Consider the following 22,987-nt stretch of genomic DNA (forward strand, 5'->3'; position numbering starts at 1 on the left):
TCCATCTCGAGTGTCATAACATAGTTAGGTAGTGGTTTAAATCCTGCAATGACAAGAGTGTATGTTTGGATGAGGGGGGTTAGTGTGTGTGCAATTATGTGTGAGAGAAATGTCCCTTTTGGCAACTGGGAGAACACATTACAGGATGCACACTCCCCTTTCTAAACACAGATGATGTCAGCACCCTATAAGTACAGCAGGAGAAGAAAAGCCTCCCAGTAATGCGAATAGTGCATAGTGCGCTCTGCTAATACGTCCGTCTCGAGTGTCATAACATAGTTAGGTAGTGGTTTGAATCCTGCAAGTGTGTGTGTTTGGATGAGGGGGGTTAGTGTGTGTGCAATTTTGTGTGAGGGAAATGTCCCTTTTGGCAACTGGGAGAACACACTACAGGATGCACACTCCCCTTTCTAAACACAGATGATGTCAGCACCCTATAAGTAAAGCAGGAGAAAGGAAGCCTCCCAGTAATGTGAATAGCGCACTCTCCTAATGTGTTGCTCCTGAGTATCGTAATTTAGTTAGGTAGGGGTTTGAAACCTGTAAATGGCATGTGTGTGTGTTTGGATGTGGGGAGTTTGTGTGTGTGCATTTCCGTATGAAAAACATGTTAGTTTTGGCAATCAGGAGATCACACTACCTGATGCACATTACCCTTTCAAAATACTGATGTTGTCAGCACCCTATAAGTACAGCCAGAGAAGAAGAACTATCTAGTAAACCGAATAGTGCGCTTTGCTAATGCATCTCTTTCACGTGTCATGACTTAGTTAGGTAAAGGAATGAATCCTGCAAATGGCGCGTGTGCGTGTGTGTGGGGGTAGTAGGGTGTGTGTGTAAATGCAAGTGTGAGAGAACAGATCCTTTTGGCAAATACTACAATACACCAGATGCTGCATACTCCCCCAGTAAACACAGGGGATGTCACCACACTATCAGCACAGCCAAACAGGGCTAGTTGGCTAGTAATGCCAATAGTGCGCTCTGCTACTGTGTCTATTACCATTGTCGGAGTACAGATAGGTATGTTTTGGTAACCCACAACTGCCACGTGTGGTTGTGTCACACAGTATGACCTTGTGTGGGTCTTTGTACATAACCATGCATGCCAGTGCCTAAACCAGCAATGGCATTGCACATGATGTATGTGTGTGTGACACATACACATAAATACCTGTGACCTGCAGTAGTTACCATGTCTGACACATGCCTCGAGTGGATAAATGGTATTTGCAATGTATACCAATATGACTGTGTCTTACTGTGCAGGGTCCGCACGTGGTATGTCTCTATACAGTGTGGATGTATATGGTGAAATACCTACAGCAGGGGATACACATCTGGTCTGGGCCATATAGTGTACATGTAGTCGATGTACAGGTGCTGCATGTTCACACCTGTTGTGGTAGTGGTAACATGTCATTCCACTGCAATTCAGTGACCACATGCTGTGAACCCTTCAACTAGTGCGTTGTAGCTACAGTAATGCTCACGCACAATGTTTGGCTGGATGCAGTCCAGCCATATAAACACAGTTTTTGAGACTGTCATATTGCCAGTGTTGTTATGGAGGATAGGTGGTCTTCCTGTGTATGGGAGGGTTGTGTGTGCCAGGCTATGAACCAGATGGCAGTCCAACACACTGTTAGCTGCACATGATTAGGCCCTGATGCTTTGTGCTGTGCCAACAACCTGGAGGTGTGTGTATCTGTGGTACCTTGGGATACCACCCCCCTATCCATGTGAGTTACATGTGTAGGGGACGACAGGCATGGTATGGGGCATAACCTGTCAGTGATGGGTAACACTTGTGAGCCATGAATCATGAATCTGGTACTGCACAGACATTGTAGTTCACCGTGCTGAGGACAGTGTTTGGTGCATGCATCTTCCGGTGTACACTGCTGTTGCTGTGTAGCAGCACTGTTAGTGTCCTAACTTGTGTGATACCCACGGAGGTGGCTATGTAAACCATGTCCTGCAGCATAAGGTAGTATGTGTGTACCAAGGAGCTTTGCCATTATACATCAGGCCATGGGTGTCACGTGCAAGATGACCCTTGCACAACATTGTGGCTTCCCTAGCATGTAAGCACACGCTGACAGCCAGCGGATACCCTATGAATGACAGTGGAGACTGAGCATAATGTAGACATACAACACCCTTCCCACATATAGTGGTAGCATACCTGGTGAGGGTATGTTGGCAACCAACATCAGGCTCATACTGGCCTGTGCCACATGCTGAGAGATCCATTCTATGTTCCCTATCATGTAGTCCAGGGAGGTATGTCTCAGGCAGCCATACTGGCATGGTCAATGAGTGAGTCATATGTGTCCATGCCTCTGACTGACCTGTATGCATGTGTTCTGTGGTGGACCATAGTGCCCCTGAGGCATATCACTGTGACCTTCACCAGATACAGCCTGTTGAGCGGGACGCCAGTGCAGCACACAAGACAGGTACCTGACACGTCTGTTGCAGGTGTGTTGTGTAGCCCTACAGGCTGTGAGTATGTGGCACAGGGGATGTGTGTGCCATGTGGGGCATGTGCTCTGTCCTGACTGAACATATGCCTGTGTGCCAGCTGCGGAGGTGTGTGATGCTCAGGCAGGCTGCTATTCTGAGTCTCCATGTATGCCCCATGTGTTCAGCATGCTGTCAGTGCGTGTCAATGTCTGACTTGTATTGTAGTCACTGTAATATATTTTATTTATTTATTTATTTATTTATCCTACATTTGTTGACTGGGATAGTCCGACTGGATGCATGTCCATTTCCAGGGGAGGCCCGGGGAGACAAGCTACGAGGGTAGCAGATACAGCAGTACATAATACCAGCATTACATATTACAAACAGATTATTTACAGAGATTACATAAGTAAGCAAGTTAAACATGTTCCACAGGTTAATGTTAGTCCTGAGCACAAGTCAGGATTAAATTAAATTACACAGTAAAGTGGTTCACAGATTTTACACATTCGAGTTAGCCAGGCTTGATACATTGACATAGCCAGTTAAGTGACAAATGTTGTTTGAGTCTAGTGTTAAATTGACCTAAGGTGGACAGTAGGGTAATATCAGCTGGAAGTGAGTTCCAGGATCTACTTACAGAGTTTGCAAAGAGAGAATCACCGGCTGTGTTATTAAATTTGCTAGTCTGAATTAGTAGTTTGTTAGGATCAAAGCGGTCTAGGATTGTTATAGGGGGTGATAATATTTGAAGTGCAGGAGTATTGTCTGGATTATAGAGGATTTTATAGGCCATTATCAGTTGGTTATACTGTATTAGGCTGGGTATTGCAAGCCAAACAAGCTGATTTAGATTGAGGCAATGATGTGTCCTAAAAGGCAGCCCAGTGGCAAACCTGGCAATGTGGTTGTAGCAAATTGAGTGTTTGTTAAGGACAGTCTTGTTCATATTCGAGAGTAGAGGGGATGCATACAGAAGGGTTGAAACAAGGTGTGAGCGAGCTATGGCATCTTTAGCTGGAGGGGCTAGGAAGGCTTTAATTCTGTAAAGTGACCCTAGTTTTCTATTGATGGCTTTGATAATTTGGTTAACGTGTAGGTCACATTTGAGATTATTGTCTATGATGACACCTAATAGTTTAGTAGATTGGTCAGGGGAGATTATTGTGCCATCAGTTGATGTTATGGTAACGGTGAAAGCGGTAGACCTATGTGTTGGTGAAGTAACAGCAGTTTAGTTTATTTGGGATTTAGGTTCAGACGATGTTCAGAAAGCCAGTTTTCTATTGTATTAAAGGTGGTCTGGGTAGCTGACCATAACTCTACTGGAGATGTGGCTGAGCAGATCAGAGTAGAGTCTTCAGCATATTGGATACAGCTGACTTTTGGGATGACAGTATAAAGGTCGTTAATGAAGATGGAGAACAGCAAGGGCCCTAGTATAGAGCCTTGTGGTACTCTGAGGGTGTTAGGTAGAAGGTTAGAGAGTTTGTTCTGCCAGAGGCCAGCCTGCTGTCGACCATGCAGGTAGGATTGAAACCATTGGAAGGCTCCAGTATCTAGACAGAATGTTTGCAGGGTGTGGATTACAAGTTGGTGATCAACCATATCGTATTCCTTGGAGAGATCCAAAAAGAGGGCTGAGGATATATAATTAGTGTTGCAAGTATGGTTTATGGTGTTAGTAAAGGCTAGGAGGCCTGAAGTAGTGCTGTGATGAGGACGGAAGCCATGCTGAGTGTCTGCCATAAGGCGATTTTGGATTAGGTGGTGCATGAATTGTCTATGATTAAAGTTTCCATAATCTTTGCAAGTGGAGAGAGTATAGCTATTGGCCTATAATTGGAGAATTCAGTAGAGCTGCCTCCTTTGTGAAGTGGGATTACATATGACATTTTCCAGATGGTGGGAAATTTAGATTCTACCATGGTTCGTTTGATTACCTTTGAGATGGGGTAAGCAATAGCATCATCTGATTTTGATAGGTACTCGGCAGGGAGTTGATCAGCAGAAAGTGTAGTGGGTTTCACTGTTTCAATCAAGGTACGGAGAAGTGAAGTGGCGACTGGTTGTCAGCTGAATGCAAGTAGGTTTCTAGGGGTGCTACTTTCAGGACCAGGGAGCTAGGAGGTAGATGGCTAGCTAGGGCCTGAAATGTCTCAGTAAAGAATTGGTCAAAACTATCAGGAACATCTTCAGGGGTATTATCAATAGTAGCAGCAGGGACTGGGGTTGACGTTTGTCCAGGATGTAGTATATATGACATGCCACCTGACAGGCTATGGCATTACTTGGTTCAGAGAGCCCAGTCCCCAGATTGGCTGTGTGGTGGCATCCCACACATGTGTTGTACGTTCCTGGCCAAGGGTGATGGCTGACTGCATACATGTGGCAGCTGTGACATTGACACATGACTCACATAAACCACAACTGGACCATAGAGGCGATTCACAGGTTACCTTTGCACATGCTACCCTAGTAGTGTGATTGTCATGGTGAGTACCAACACATAGGGCCAATGGGGAACAACATACTGAAGGTGTGTATGTGTGGGTGTACCGCTACTGTTTCATAGCACTGACATATATGACTGCACACGTGGGTAAATGCCAGGTAAGACATGTGCAATGTGTCACAGGCAACGTCCATGTGTACAGGACAGACAGTGACGTTCTGTCATGTGGAAAGTTGACATACGTATCGTACGCTATGCAGATGTCACTAGAAGTCTACAGAAGCACTGTAACTCTGCATTGCAGGTGTAAGCATTGTTCCAGGGACCCCCAAGCGAACATGCATGCAAACAAAGCTACAGTAAACAGGGCTGGAAGTAGTGCATTGTACAACAAAGAAGGGGTAACAATAACAGTAAGTAACAATGCAAATATGTAGGCACTATCAACATGTACCCAGGAATACACAGCGCAGATGCCCATGGTAGAACTGATATTATGTCATAGTTATTTGTGATTTGGATTACATTGGTACTGCACACATATCTACATGCGCGAACATCCACATGGCATAGTCGTTGTGGGCAACTTGACACCATTACTGTACATGTCCACCATTGCATATCACTACTTGCGTTAGCTTTCCCCCTGTGCTACCCATGTATGTGGCTATCTGTTGACAACCTTACCACCGGCATGCAATTATGTGCAGCTGTTATACTTTGGCATTTACTATGGGTGCAGATAACAATTCAGGACATTCATACAGTTACTGCAGCAGGCATGCTGGGATAAACACACAGTCATAGCAGCACACTGTACTGTTACCAACATGATACTACTAATACACTTCTATGTAGTCACCCTGTGCATCAGCAACGTGTTTACCTGTTCCCGCAATTATGTTGGAGATTGCAGGAGATGGCACAGTGTCATCATATGCACAGGGTGTGGAATACATATGCCTGAGTCAGCCACTGATACCACCAATTGACATGTGTGTGTATGTGTGTTGGTGAGGGGCAGCAGTACAGGGTGGGGCAGTGTTGGTGTAGTGTGTGCATGTATGTGGTCACCCTAGGTGTTAACATTTTGCATATGTGTATGCACGCACACAGTTCCACCTCATGGCTGCCATATACAGGGGTTTGTGGACAGCCACAGACTGCACCTGGCAGGTCATACAGATCAGTGTCTGTGTGCACGGACACGGTACCTGTGCCTGGCAGGGGTGCTATGGACCATATCCAGTACTAAGCCAGACTGGGTACTGTCATCAGAAGCAGGAGTGTGTTGACTGAACACAAGTCCCTGTTGGTACTGTCCGGAGCCACGTGCACGTGGTCTCCTGGGGCGTTCCGATGACAGCACAGACCCAGCATTGCTGGGGCTGCTGCTGGCACTATGGGGGCATGCGCGAGCCTGTTGTCATCCATGCCGACTGCCAGCTGCTGCTGCTGCCGGCATACGGCCACGTCGACACCGCAAACACCCACCATTGCCCTGGCTCATGGACATCTGGTTGTGGAACTGCTGTAATATGTCCCCACAATGTCTGTCTATGACATCGGTGAAGTTACGGATAGCATTCGCAATGTCACGCATACTGTCTTTCATGGCTGTGCGACATGCTCTCAGCTCCCTCAGACCCTGTCTGGTGTACCTTTCCATACATGACTGTGCCTGCATGACAGTCCGAAACATAGCTGAGGTTGGCAAACCTCTTTGGGCACATCGGCCAGAGGCAGTACACCCACGGATGCTCCCACGAGAACCCATGGGCAACTGTCTGTGTGGTACCATCGGAGGACCCTGCCCATGGCTGCTGTGTGGGGACACATGTGCCACAGGTACCACATTACCCTAGTCTATGCCCACTGTATCCTGTCCATCACCTAGGGACAATGGTGACAAAGGATGTACTGGCAGGATGACTGTGCACAACGATGGGGTTGACAGATGTGTACTGTCAATTGGCTGACCAATGGCAGACCCTGACTCACCTTCCTGTACCATTACACAAATATCATCATTACCAGTACCCGTGGCACAGGATTCAGGTTCCCTGCTGCAGGTCACCAGAGCAGCCCCAGAACCTGTGGGAGGAAGACAGGAAACACAGTTTACAGTCTCCAGACATTGTTACCAGTGATGCACTTCTACACACATGCACACATGGACACATGCACACATGGACAGAGGCACACATGCACACATGGACACAGGCACACATGCAGACTTGCACACGTGGACACATGCACACAGGCACACATGCAGACATGCACACATGCACACAGGCACACATGCACACATGCAGACATGCACACGTGGACACATGCACACGTGGACACATGCACACATGCACACATGCACACGTGGACACATGCACGCATGGACACATGCACACATGCCCACTTGGTCACATGCACACATGCACACGTGGTCACGTGTACACATGCACACATGCACACGTGGACACATGCACACATGCACACATGCACACGTGGACACAGGCACACATGCACACATGCACACGTGGACACAGGCACACCTGCACACATGCGCACATGCACACATGCACACATGGGCACAGGCACACCTGCACACATGCACACATGCACACCCCACAGTATACACACAGAGCACTATTGAGTTACACAACTGTTACTAGCATTATCAGGACTATTATAGGTTATGTTAAACACACTCACCAGCATGGATGGCCTGCCTTGCTGTAACCCCGGAGGGACCTGCAGAAATGATGAGATTAATGTCAGTGGGCACAACTGTGCCATTGATATTGCATATGATACAGTGTACAGAACAGTCAAGTGTACATATGGCATATTACCTGCATGCCCCATGTCATGCTGCTGTGTGAAACCAGCCTCCATAATAATGCAGGTGTACTGCTGTTGGTGTTCCGAGGCTGGAGTCACAACACTTAGGAGTAGCCCCTCCAGTCTGGTGAGGGGGGGATGTGTGGCCGCCCCACCTCCTGTGGCAACCTGTTGCCTGTGGATATCTGATGCACGCTGACGGACACTTCAGATTAAATCACTGCAGTGATGTCGTACCTGCTCATATGTCCTGTTATGTGTGCCAATATCATTTACCCTACGGACAAGGTCTTGCCACAGTGCAGCCCTCTCCTGCTGATTCTGACTGGTGCAGAAAAACAGGATGTCATACTCCCGCACCAGGCTCTGGTGGATCTCCTCGTCTTCCACCACAGAGTAGGTGGGGTTACACTGACGCGCCATCTCCCTGGAAGAGAACACAAACAGGATATAAGCAGACCATGTCAGCAATATATGGCACACATACTATACATGATACTCATGTGTAGTAATATACTACTACTCCCATATGTTGCATGTGTGTGTGTCGTGGTGGATATACAGGTACATGGCCAGATATCAGTGCTCAGCCAACACCTGTGCAACAATACCTGCCACATTCCACACAACATAGTAGCATGCCCCATCGGTCAGCACACACTGACAGGTGCAATGCACAACCTCACTCTGGGGGTTCATCCCAAGGTACTGTATGTGGGATGCCGTCCACTACTGTGATGTGGACAGAAGTTACTCGGCCTGGATATACATATCCCACCACCACCACCAGCACAGTAGACTACTTTGATATGTATGTGATTAGACAGTTATTCACTTGCTGGACTGAGATGGTATCCATGCAGCACACTGGGCCAGTGGAAGCCACAAGCCACACTGCTGTCCCCTTTGCAAATGCTTACCATGGACATGCCACAGATTGCATGGAACTTGCACACACATTTCTAACCCAGACCCTATGCACAAAGGTTAGGCATCCTGTCCGGTGGACCCCAGACAGACGCAGATTGTATAACAATAGCAGGAGGCTACTGCAGGACAGAGCACATTCACATTAAGGGAAGGCATCTGTGGTCAGCACTAGTACTACGCTACGGTCCGTCAAAACAATGGCCACGGCCTCCTCTGGGAGTGAAATGGCCACAAACACTATGGATGACCACAAGGCCTTCTTCAGTTATGTTACACATATGGACCACATGCCTCAGATATGCTCTGTGTTAATACACACCTACTTAACATTCACCAAACACACGGATATTGGCAACAATCTTGCAGACATGTTCAGTGCACGTATCACCCCTCCTTCTCCCCCGCCAGTTGAAATATTTATCACAGCTGGATGGAACCTTCCTATCATCTCACATGTCCAGGTGAGGGCTGCCCTCAGCAGAGAACACACAGCATCACTGTGACCTCATGGTATCCCTGGATGTGTGCTACCTGCACTCCGAGAGGACATACAACCGCATATAACACTGATAATTTATCTTGGCCGTACTACAGGACATGTACCTGGACAGTGGCATACAGCGACAGTGGTCCCACACCACTAAGGAGGCACCTCGACTGACCCTGGGAACTACCACATCATATGCATAACCGGCCTGGTCTGCTAAGCTATGGAATTATGCAGTATGGGATGCATATGCAGTGATATCGGGTACCTGCAGGCACTTGTTCCCAGCCAGTGTGCCTTTGTGATGGGCTGATCCTTCCTTTTGAACATGGCTGACCTTTTAAAGCAGTCACTACAGCCATTGCTGGGGCAACGCACAGACAACTGCTGCCAGGATCATGGCCTAAGACTGATTGACATGTAATGTATGGTCATTCCCTTTTGGTGGAACTACGTACACACAACATATCACATGGACATACCTATAGATACAGACCTATGACACATTTGGAGGGTACAAAGTATGCACACTATTAACCTGCTACTTTGCATTACCTGTGTTTGTCACAGCTGGTTGCGTTACCACTGCTTCTGCTTGCTGCTGCTACTGTCACTGCTGACAGCTTCAGGTGACAGAGTCACAGTGTATAATTTTTTTTTTTTTTTGTTCTCTCTCTCTCTCTCACTTTTCACTCTCCCTCTGTCTGCTTCCAGACAGTGCAGTGAATGTATTGCATGCGTGGAGTGTTAGTACTGGATGCTTTTGTAGGTATCTGCATAGGTCCATGTGATGGCCTCTGCACCAATTGTAAGCCAGCATTTGCTAATTGCATACAGCCAGTTGTGTACTGATTGCAGTTCTCACTGTGATTTCAGGTCAGTGCTATAAAGGGGTATGTGGGATAGGCGTTGCCCTTTCAGATTGTAAGGGCAGGGACCATGCTGGTATGCTGTGGACAGTGTTCTTTGAGTGTAAAGGTTAGTAGCTCTCTCATGATTCAGGCTGTGTTGTATATTCACATTTCTCCATTCCTCTCTCATGTTCCCTGTAGCAAGTGTGAATGCACAATGACTCCTACAACTATATATATTTATATATTTAAATATATATATATATATATATATATATATATATATATGTACATATACATACATTTATATATGTACTTTAACTGACATTATCTACAAGCTACCAAATTGCAGGGCTGTTTCTGTTCACACACTACTATTATGGAAATCCAGTAGTTTTGACAGTAATTCTAAATGACATGCTTTGTGTACTACACATCCTATATTCCCTTTACATTCATCCCTACTATTACGTGTTATATTTTTTTAGCACAACGTTCTTGTATAAGAGTCATGGCTTAGTGGTAGGTCATACAGACTAGTGTTTCCTGGGTTCGGGACTGACAGTGGGATTTTATTTTGCTTTTGAACTGAGTACACGACCTGTCAATCAAACTGACTAAGGCACTTTTAAGCAGTTGTAACCGGGTTAGCGCTGGTTTGCGCGGAGCTCACGCATGCGCACTGGCGGTTAGCTCCGCGCACACAAGTGTACACCCGCTTACAACCGCTTAACGGTGCTTACTCTGGCACATACCCGCGCTATTTTCTTTGAAAGAAAAGAAAATGGGGAGACAGGAAAGTGGTGAAAAAGGGGTCACAAAGAGGGTAAGACAGTAGGGAAACAAGCTTGGGATTTGCAGGAGGGATGTAGGTAAGGCCCATAGCTGCCCATTACTGCATCAGCAACAGCTGTGCATATGTATGTAATTTGGTGTGACATTTTAAACCTTCCATCCCTGAGAGAGGTGTCAGGACAACAATAATACTTGTTGTACAGCCAATTGTAATTGATAGATTACATGTCCAGCAGACATGTGTGCGGAATGGGCAGCTATGTATGGGGCATCATTTTTTTGTGGGAACAGAGTGCCCTTTTTTTTTTCAGGTGAGAGTGGTATGTCAGGTGAAGGAAGTTGGTACAGCCGGGGAGGTAGGTTGGGTAGATAAACAGACAAGACAAACAAGACGCATACAGGGGCAGTGTATGACACGTGTGGGGGGGGGTTACACAATTGATGGGGACGGAGGTTTGGCTATCCGAAGCCCATGAGCCCACAGATGGCAACAGTGGAACTGATATTCCCACCCATAGGCAGTTGCCACTGTTCCTTCACTGCCCAGGATGGGGCTGTGCTGGGGGCTGTGTAGGCCAGGCAACAGGCATACCCATTAGCTGCGCCACCCATGCCTCAAGCTGGTGTAGGGGCTCGAGAACAGAGTCCCGAATCTCCCTACGCACCACAGTCCGGATGCTACGGAGGGTGAGTAGTGGTTCTCCTCTGGCCACACTTGCAGAGGGGGGGCAAGCCCCATTCCCTGCAGCGCTTCCACCCGCAGGTGGCACAGGGCCACCGGAGGAGGGTCCAGACTCGGCGCTAGTGCCAGGTGCACTCGCCAGCTGAGTTGGGAGAGGTGGGTCCGCTGGAACACACCTTCCCTGTAGTCCTATGTTTTGCATTATGTCATGACAGTTTGGGTTAGTGACATATAATACCATTCACAATTAGTTGTAACAGCATGCATTAGTATTCCCATTAACCAAACACCCAGATATTCACACCATTGAACAGCGTGCATAACACATGCATAATTTGAACAGAAATACACAGTCCAACAACATTCAGGGTTAATTGATGGCAACAGGCCATCAGGTTTGGATGTATGAACAGGGCAGATGCATCAATGGACATGCAAATATATATGACCCAACAGGACAAACGTCCAGGGGTGTTAATTGTGATTGCACATACCATTTTCACATGGAATGGGTTATATGTGGTTATAGGGTGGGGTGAAGAAAATAATATTGACACCTTCAAATACCAATACATATGCTGTACATTTCTAATAGCTACAGTTATATACACACTACTGTTCTAACTACAGTTTCCTATATGATAACTATTTCAACTTGGTGATAGGACTGTTACTGCAACATCAATATACATTTTATTGTTCTTCATACACATTCATATCTAGCTTTGTTCAGCTACAATCTCATGCTACATTTGCTTTATATAGCTGTAGACAAGTGTGGATGTTTGGTATATCAGACAATCATCCTATCTGCATATTGCAGACTGAGAGCAACATATCCAGATTTTGGGATACACATTCCAGATGCAGCAACACTTTGAACAGATTTCGCTGTTTGGTTTTGATTCTCACATGCATTTCATTCTGTCTTGACTGCAGTATACTTTATTCAGGGGTTATTACTACTGTATTGCTGGATTCATGACACTTTCTCACACTCTCTCACTTGCTTTCATTTTACTATTCAGGATGGTACTTACGTCTAGCTTTATTGACATGTTTTACGTGTAGTTATTACAATCCCTTCCAGCAGTCTCACTTCTGTCATGTTTCAGTATTTCAACAGGGATATATTTCACACATGTGATTTTATCATCTTCTGCAGTTATACTTTTCAGCCTGCTGCAGGTTGTGTACTATTTTCTTACAGGTAGGGCATTTTTATTTCAGAATTTATGTCAGACAGTTTCATGTTTCGGTTTAACTTACAGGCTGAAACACACTTTTGTAATCAAGCAATACTTGCAGACACTTATACACTGTTACTTGCACATTTTATTCCTTACTGACTACACTGCACTCTTTTGCTGACTGTCATACTTTTATATTTCTTTACAGTTACTGGTAGTGGATTACTGACCTGCCTGGTGGTGCAACCGCACCAGCCTATTGCCATAGGCTCTGCGGTTCACAGAATGGACACCTGCAGCTGTAATATAAATGAAGTAATATTGGAATACACATCTCCATAATATCAGCTAGTTTCATTTCTTACATACATAATTAAATGTAACTTACTCAGTAGTGGGGCGTTGGGTGTTTGCCGAGCCTCCTGGATCCAAAGGTTCAGTTGGTCCTGCTTGCATCTCTTCAGGTCCGCATGGTGGTGGCGGACCTGCTCACCAGTCCTTGGAATCCTTGTGGCACTGGTGAGATCATGAGCCAACCGGTCCCACACCTTGGCCCTGTATGCTCCCCAGAGGACCTGGCCCTGCATGAGTTGGGCCTCATGATTGTGGACTAGGAGCCAGACCATGTACCTGGACTCCTCAATGCCCCACCTCTGTGCTCAAAAGCAACTACCCTCTCCTACTCCTGTCATTCTGCCTGCAGGTCAGTTCTACAATCGTTTATGCTGTGTATTCCCGCCTATGGGGCTTATATAGTCCGTTTTTCCCACACATATCTGTGATTGGCCATTTTGGAATTGTATCAACTTCAGTAAACCTGCATTGTCATGCTCCAGTTTGTATTCATTCCTATATATTAGCTATTATTGCATTTCTAGGTACTGCTGTCATGGCTTAGTGGTTTGGTACCTTGACTATGGTGTATAGTATCCTGGGTTCGAACCTGGCCACTGCTTTTTATTTTTCATGACTGTCTAGACATGCTGATGCTGAGGGGTGTGTCTGTGTAAAGGCAGTTTTGATACGGCTTGCTCAACGTTGCCCGTCGGTTAGCTTGTTTGTGCGGTGCGCAGCTCCGCGCAAATGGGGTACACTGGTTTAAGCCTCATTTGGCTATCGGCATGCATATTACGCTCAGCTCAGTTAGGGGCACATAGATTTAGCATGTTAAACCACTGCTCAGCTACGGGCACTCATTTTGCACCAGTTAAACCACTGCTCATCTACGGGCAGATGCACTCACCCTGTTAAACTGTAGCTCAGCTATGGACACATCTGGCATGTTTTATTCTTTTGTTACCTCGCATTTCTTCAATATAAATGGGCTATTTCATTACATTTTACATAAACTGTGGTTTTATGTGTACATATTTGTCAAGGACTTGTTTCGTGCTTATTTTGCTAAAAATAAAAATTGGTGTTGTGGGTGCTCGAACCATGAATGCCTGCTCTTCAGCCAACATCTCTACTGCTACGCTATTGCTTCCTGGCTTATTTTGCATATTTAGTTCTTATATGCTTTCCCACTAACTGCTAACTGTAGCTGCACTACGGGCACGCCCACGCAAACTCACGGTTAAATATTTTTACAATTTAAAAAAAATATATAACATGTTTATTTATATGTTTTCTGTTCATAGTCTGTGGGGGCATGTGTTGTGTTATGTTTATTCACATTTCCGGACTCTGTCATGGGTGTTTACTTTGGGAACTTTTCCTCTTCTGGGGGCGTGTCCGCTTACAGGGCTCGGCCTATGGACACGCCCCCTACTGTCTTACACAGACCGTGTTAGCCTTATGTGTGATTCAGCATGTTCTCATGAATATGCAAAGCATGCTGACATCACTCCGTTTAACTGCAGCCTCTGTGTATGAATTATAACTCTTACACGGAGGCTTCGTGAATCCTGCCCATAGTGTTTCAGTTTGTAAAGTGACTCACTTCATTTGTTTAAATTGCTTTGTTGCTGTTGCATCCATAAACCTGTTTACAAACCTTAGGTAGTGAATGAAAAACAAACAGTGAAACATTCATTTTCCACTAATTCCTTGGCAATTTGTGCAATCAATACTTTTAAGAGGAGTCAGTAGATATGTTTTGAAGGTTAAGTGAATTTAAATTACAAATGTGTGGTCCACATCAGAAAGTCTACTTGATTAATCTTCTGGCTTTATCTACTATATATTTGAGAAAATGTCAAACATGTTCAAAATGTTGATGCTGGAAATTCTTTTGACAGTGTAGAATTGTTTGTTTAAGTTAGAGTCAGAATCGTTTTTATAAGGATTAGTTTGAAGTGTTACTTACTTAAGACCTGTTTTTCAGTTTCAACAATTTGTGATTTCATTTTATAGGTTCTTCCATTATACTGCATTTTTTATGATTATAGTATTTGGAGGGTTTTGTTTTTTTTTTTTGTCAATATGTTATATCTGTTTGTGGAATTTTTATACTCACTGGGGCAAACTTGTCTTTGCTGTTTAGGAGACATTGTTTGGGTTTTACAGTCCATGCATTTGTCCTTTCAGTTTTTAATTTAAGAACTATGGCTTAGTTGTAATTTTCTGCCTGGCAAGTATTTATTTGGCAATTTGCATAAATATTGGACTACTAGACTATGATCCTTGTGTTCTTGGTATTGCATGCACTATAGATTTAATATTTTAATCTTATGTTTACTAAATTGTTTATGCTGCATAATTTCTGCCAGCCTACAAACACACACACACACACACACACACACACACACACACACACACACACACACACACACAAACACACTCTGTACAAATACCATTTCATTCTGTTAGTTAATTTTGTTTTTTGTCACTTTCTAAGTGGAAGAAGTTGTGATAAGGTAAAGGGAATGAGAGATAAATGGGCTAGCAGAGTGAATGTGCTGAACATGAAAATACAAGTAGTGAGAGTGATAGTACTACTTCTGGTATGCTGAGACACATGCAGATTAAAGCAATGGTCTGGATGGGAGAAATACAGCAAGAAGGAACTGCAGAACAGGGAAGGAAAGAGGAAAGATCTGAAAGGTGGCTGCAGGATGAGGCCTACCTGAATTACAGAGATGTGCTGATAGGGATGGGACATTTATTCATTTAGTTATGTATTTATTCATTTACTGATATTTGATTATTATCAGGAAAATCTGAATGGGTAGAATTCCATTTTCAGTGGAGGCCAAGGGAGAAACACTGCAGATTAATACAAAACATTTTAAGAAAAATAATTTGACAATCTTCAAAAATAAAACAAAATCATCTGCAGTTTAAATAATCATAACAAATTAGACATAATATAAAAACATTGGTTAAGAATTGATACAATGTATATGATAATTTAATATTTACAGAGATTTTAGACAATTTGTAAAGAAATTAATGATAAATTAGTCTAATGATACAAACAAGAATTGCAATATGAAGTGAGGGAAAAGCAGGTTTATGGCATATTTGGAGAGAAAGTCAGGGAAGAGAATTCGCAGTAAAGAAGAAAGCGAAGAAGGGAGAGTAAAGAGGTATAAAGAATGAAAATATGTTTTTCTCATTCAGGGATATAGTTTATCCTAGTTTAGAACAAGAATTGAGCCAGATTTTATCTAAGAAGTCTTTTAAAATTGTTTTGAAAGTTAGGAAGGAGCTTTCAGACCTGATGGATGCAGGTAAGGAGTTCCAGACCTTAGCAACCTTGTACGAGTACACACAATATCCAGCAGATATGCTAGGTTTGTAGACAGACAGGAGTTTCTGGTCACTGGATCACAATGACAAACTGGGAACATAGTTATAGAGAATATGTTTTAGTGCTGAACAGGCAGATGGATGCTGGATAATTTTCTAGGTATTGTAAGTTGTGGGAAATAAGGTCAGATGAAGATATGGGGGACAACGATGGAGGGAGAAAACAATGGAATAAAGAAATATATGAAAAGGGGAAAATGAGAGTGACAGAACCTGAAGAGACCAAAATCAGGGACATTTTGAGCAAGAAGCAGCAGCAGCACATATTTAGGAGTGTGCTGAGAAAGTGGAATGGAAAAAGATTAGGATATATAGAACAAATACAAAAAGATGGTAGCAAAGGGAAATATATGTTCTCTAAAAATGCAAAGAGGAGGTTTGGGCTGAGAGTAGGTGATTGATTAATGTACAGGGAAGTAATTAGGGAAGTTGCTGTGGAAAGGGAAGAGGAAGGCCAGTGAGGAATTAAAAGAAGGTATCACAGGAAGAATATGATACTGATAAAACAGGCAAAGGGAAGGAAAAGAAAGTTACACTGAAATTTCAATGTGGGTGTGAAGTGATAGTCTTTGTACATTAAGGAAGAGATGGATAAGGAAATGTCAGACACAGAAAAGTGATGAGCCCAAGAGATGGTGTTGTCTTTAAAGGTATCAGGAGCAGTAGGATTACAACATGCGAGGATGTTACACAGATTCTATAGGATTCCAAGGATGTTAGCAGAGGAGGATCACTGGGAAACTCCAGAGTGTTGCGCATGCAGAGGTGATATGTGTGTGTGTGTGTGTGTGTGTGTGTGTGTGTGTGTGTGTGTGTGTGTGTGTGTGTGTGTGTGTGTGTGTGTGTGTGTGTGTGTGTGTGCGTGTGTGTGTGTGTGTGTGTGTGTGTGTGTGTGTGTGTGTGTGTGCGTGTGTGTGTGTGTGATGAGGATGCAAAGCAATGCAGGAAATATGGGTTAATGTTTATTTAAAATAAACTAACAGTAGAGGACTTGTGGAAGAAGTTAAAAGATGGAGAGGCTATTAAAGGCAGGATGTATATAAAAAGGAACTTACTGAAGGATAGGAAAGGGGAGATAGGAGTAGTGTTAAGGAGAAAAAAGAAGGACAGTGGGTAAGGTGATAATCAGTTAGAGTATTTAATAAATGTTGGGTGAAATGTTTAAATGATAAATAGGATAAAATGAGGGCAAGTAGGAGGACGAAAGGAGGAATGAGGCATACCTGCTATAATATGGTGGGGATGAATGTTTTGTAGTGGACAGCAAGTGATACATATCTAGATAACCCTATGCTGCATCATTTAAGGCAAGCATATTATATGTAGATGTGAGACAGAAAACTTTGCAATGGGCAGGAGGGAATAATATGGATGTATATAATGTTTTGTTATGTTTACATAAGTCATGCATTGTTATATATGGCTGGAGTTTGAATTAACAAAATACAAAGCAGCTTTGTTTATCAGAATCAGAATCACATTTATTGGCCAGAATTTGACTATGGTTTCATTGACTCTCCAGTATGAATTATGTAAATACAACATACATACAACATACAACTGTTAAGAGCAAGACAAAAAATAAATATACATATACATACACGGTGCAAAGTGCAACTCAGTGCAAGAAATACTGAAATTAACTCTGAAAGAAACAAGTATTAGCAATACGTAAACAATACTGCAAAATCCTCAGAGGCTTGGGAAAATGAATACCATGACCTAGTAAGCTGAGCTAGCCATTTATGAACTTGATGGCCTGTAGAAAAAAATTGTTCTTATATCAACTTGTTTTGGCGAATATTAATCTATAAAGCCTGGCTGATGGTAACAGTTCAAAAAGATGGTGGACTTGATCTGAAGGGTCGGTGATGATCTTCCCTGCCATTTTTACGACTCTGGAATAGTACAGGTCCTGTGAGGAGGGCAAACTAGCACCAATGATATTTTTAGCAGACCTGACTATTCAGTGTAACCTATTTTTATCATGATTAGACAGAGATCCGGACCACACTGTTATGGATGTGCTGAGAACAGACTCAGTAACTGTTGTATAGAACTGAATCAACAGTTTCTGTGGGAGGCTGAACTTCCTCAGCTGTTGCAGAAAAATATATTCACTGTTGTGCCTTTTTTATGATGGACCCTACATTGGTCTACCACTTCAAGTCCAGGGAGATTATAGATTCCCAAAACTTGAAGGATTCCACAACTGACACAGCAGTATTAAATATAAAGAGGTATTAGATATAATATAGAGATATCAAATTATACCAATGTATCCATTGACCTTTGATTACTGTTGACAAATCAAGCAGATGTATTTTGATTCTTTATGAAGTATTTGATTTAAAAACAAAGTGATTTGGAAAAAAAAGTATTCAGTTTTAACAAACAAAATGTTGCAGTCATTGTTTCCTCCATGTGAATGGGGACATTTTCACTTCTGTCTCCTATTTTTTTAATTTCTCTTCTCATTGAAAAGTTCTCTGAGTGCCTGCTTTAGCACATGATATATATGATTGAGCTAACACATAACCTGAATGCTCACGTCAGTCACAGAATAAATCACTTGAAAAATGACTTACCCTGGCTTTCATTGCAAATACTGCAACAGTTTGTCAGACTGTTGTTATCCTTTGTTAGAGATACTTGAATATGTAAACAAGTTTCAAGCAGTACTAAGATAAGTAAACAGGTTTCACCTTTTTAATCAAAAATATAATGTCACCATTAAAAAAAATATGCAAACTTTGTGTGGAAAGTAAGAAGAAAACTGTGGAAATTAAAGAAAAATTGCAGATGAAGTTTTCCAATAGTGATGATTATCTGTGATAATTTATGGTCAGACTAGCTGAAGAAAGAATTAGCAAAAAAGATCAAGAAGAATTATTTTTCCTATAAATTCACAAAGTACCATATATATGATAAGATCCAAATGGTTACGGTAAGTGGTTATGTTGAACTGAGTCTTACTACTGAATAATTGATCTGAAAGCTTTAGTATGACATCAAGACCATGATAAAAACAAAGCAGTTAACAGTGTGCATAGCATTGGACAGATAATGAATAAACAGGTATTTTGCTGGAACTTTGTAATTTACACACATACACACACACGCACACACACACACACACACACACACACACACACACACACACACACACACACACACACACACACACACATATATATATATATATATATATATATATATATATATATATATATATATATATATATATACACATATATGTAAATATATATGGAGTTTAAACAGAAGAAGGAAACCTGATGTCTATCTGCATGTGGTGCCTTGTTGCTGCAGCTACTGCTAACACTCACTGCATCTGCTCCTCCAGTTTTAGCTCTACTACCCTGTCCATACCGCTCAACCTCTTAGAGTAAGAAATCTGGGCAAATCTATGAAAAAATTGGTACAAATAGGGCCAGTTCTTAAATGCTGCTCTTACAAACTTAGAAAGTTAATAGAATAACAGGTTTTGCATTAGCTTGAATTTTCTGAAGGGTGTGAAGTCTAAAACTCAAATGTCTGTCATTATTTTCTAACTTCCGTCTTTAATAATTTGCCACTAATTTGCCAGAAAGCTACAATTTTATGAAAAACGGACCAAAAATATAAAGCAAAAATTAGGACATTCTGTGAAAATCTGTACAGTTGAGAGGTATGAGTCCCTGTCTGGTAATGAGTCACACTTCTTCACTACTCCGTACTTGAAAAGGTATTTCCTGATATCCAGTTTGAACTGAAAAAATAGTAGCTAGAGGTCATGTTTCTCCCAATAGACTTTCCAGAAATAGGAATGACCTATCCAGTGGTCTCATTCAATAATCCTCTTCTGTATCCCTTTTCCTGTTATCCACAAAGAGGTTAGGTTTGCATTCCTAAAGTTGCATTGCAATATGCAAACCTTGGAAAAGGTTAAGTACAGCTGATACCTCCCTTTGCTTTACATCTTCTCCTATAACCACCATACTGTTTAACCTATGCATGTGCCAATTGTGTGTCCATTTGTTCATTCTGTAACTTTACTCACACTCCCTAGCCTTCACAAGCATCTTCTGTTCATGTTTCTTAATATTCCAGTGCAAATGAGTTAGTGTCCTCAAAGCCAGTGACATGAATTGATAGTGGTCAATAGATTTATGAGGGGAAAATGGGTATAAAGCTTATAAACTGTGTTGGCACTGATGCCATGTTCAGCTATTGGTAACATTTTAGTGTGTCCTGCAGATTTTTCAGTCTCCCTGTCTCAAACAATCCTGATTTTGTGTTGGTTTGTTAGTCTGTACTAGAAATGTCATTTTGCTCTTTAATCCTGGAACTGCTATACTATTAAAATAAAAATTGACAATTATAATAATTGCAGATATTTTTTCCATTTTGAAATATATCCATTAATCCACAACCACTTTTTTCCATTTTTGCACATGGGGTGGGGTATCACTTTAACAGTAACAATCATCTAGAGTTGAGGTTTACACTACCGGGTGTCTAGACCTGTGGCGGTATCCATTTGAAATGAATAATACAAATAATATTTTCTTAGTGGTATATGCATTATCCACTGTAACTATTTTTTGCAGCATCCCCATGCAAAGGACAGGCACAGAAGTTTTTTCACCATCTACTGTTGATCCAGTATAAAATTACCCTTACATTTTGCTGTATGCTGCAACTCTTCTTTAAGGTAAAGAGGTACATGTCAAAATTCTAGTGAAAATGCTAAGAAGAAAGGTAATTCTTCTTAATCAGCACTACAGTGCTTCATCTTCTGACATGCTAAGCTACAATGTGCTATATATCTGACATAATGTGATATGAGTACATACAGTGAGTCTTCTATCACTCGTCTGTTCTATGGTATGTTTTACACCCACAGTAACTCCCTGCTATGCACTTGTACTCTGCTATGCAAACGATAGCATAAATCTTTCTCTAACAGTAATACTATGTTACCATCATGCACAAGTGATAAGTGAAATCTGCTAAACAGATTAATCTGAGCCTAATGTAGGCACATGAAGAATAGGTGAGCACTTCTATACTGGAAATGAAATCTATGGCTGCAAACAAGTACTCATGGGAGAAGCTGCTGGCTGCCTGAGATGGTCAGCTCATGTATGAAGTAAAATCTTGGAGAAATATTATTGCAAATTATCTATCTCTACTTAAACTGCCAGAAGCAGGGAAAAGAAATGAAGACACAACTGAAAAATATACATAGATAGATATGAATCTTCAACATGATTTCTTCATACTGTAGCAGGTATTTTAAAACGTGCTTGCTATAAAGAAAGCATGTGGCAGTACTCAAAATATACACACTGATTCTTCATCACTTCAAGGCTAGTCTTTCTCTGTTTTGTAATATATTCACAGGAAATAACTAGCCCTATATTAATCTGAATTATCATTAATGAGTCTGTAGAAATGTCATAATACAGTTCTGTCTCTGTAATGACTTACCGTTACTGCTTTTATATTGTAAAATAAAACAGTTTATAACCAGTGTGTGACTGTTTGACTAGATTATAAATAACAAAAAAGTTAAGTTCATTTTTATTATAGGTCCATAGCTAAGTACTAGGCTAACTGTCCCTGTATGCTATTTTAAGCCTAGACAACTTGCCTTTTTGTGCTCAAAAATATGCTAGCCTATCTGGCTACAGATTGGCCTTACCCATCCCATGGTCAATAAATATATCTTACCCCTAATGAGCATAACTGATCCATGCATGGGATAAAGCATTTAGGAGCTGCCTCTGGCCATCAGTAGTACAGAGGGCAGTCCTGTAGTAAATGTTCTGTTTCCATCCATAGATCTAAGTTTGCTTGAATATGGACAGGAATGAGCTTTGTTTTATTTGGATGGCCAGTCTGTTCCATAGCAGTGGTATCCTTTGTGTGATATCCCTTTCCCCCAAACCTTTCTGATAATGTTGCAGAAGAGATTTAGATATCTAGACAAAGTATTTCTGATGCCATTTGACTTGCTGATGTGCAGTAAATCCATCAGTGGTGGGTTACAAGATGCCTTGTATGCCTGACACGGGTCACCACTTAGCAGTCAGTAGGATACAAAGTATAGTGACATGGTCTCATTCAGCTTTAATGCAAATATTTCATTTCTGCATAGCTACATGCATAGTAGCACTATAAAAGTCATTTAGCACTGATATGACTCACAAGTACATACTCTGGGGTTCTCGTTTCCATACTTATTTTATACAGCTGTTCCTAGATTCCTGTAAAGAAATAGTAGGCAAATCATTTTCTCATTATTTAGAGTAATTTGTTTTACAAATGATAAATGGCAGTCTTATGTCACCGATTAACATACGAGCAGAAGCAAATGACTCTTATCTGATGCAACCCTTCTTCAAACAATGTGACATTAATGCAAAATACTTATTCTTAAAACTAATGAATGTAATTCCGAATAATTTCATTGGGATTCTTCAAATTAATCCAAGCAATATCAGTTTGTTTGGTCCACAGCAAAAGGGC

The sequence above is a fragment of the Protopterus annectens genome, chromosome 10.part0 (genome assembly GCF_019279795.1).
Source record: "Protopterus annectens isolate FY-2018-M chromosome 10.part0, PAN1.0, whole genome shotgun sequence".
Classification (NCBI taxonomy): domain Eukaryota; kingdom Metazoa; phylum Chordata; order Ceratodontiformes; family Protopteridae; genus Protopterus; species Protopterus annectens.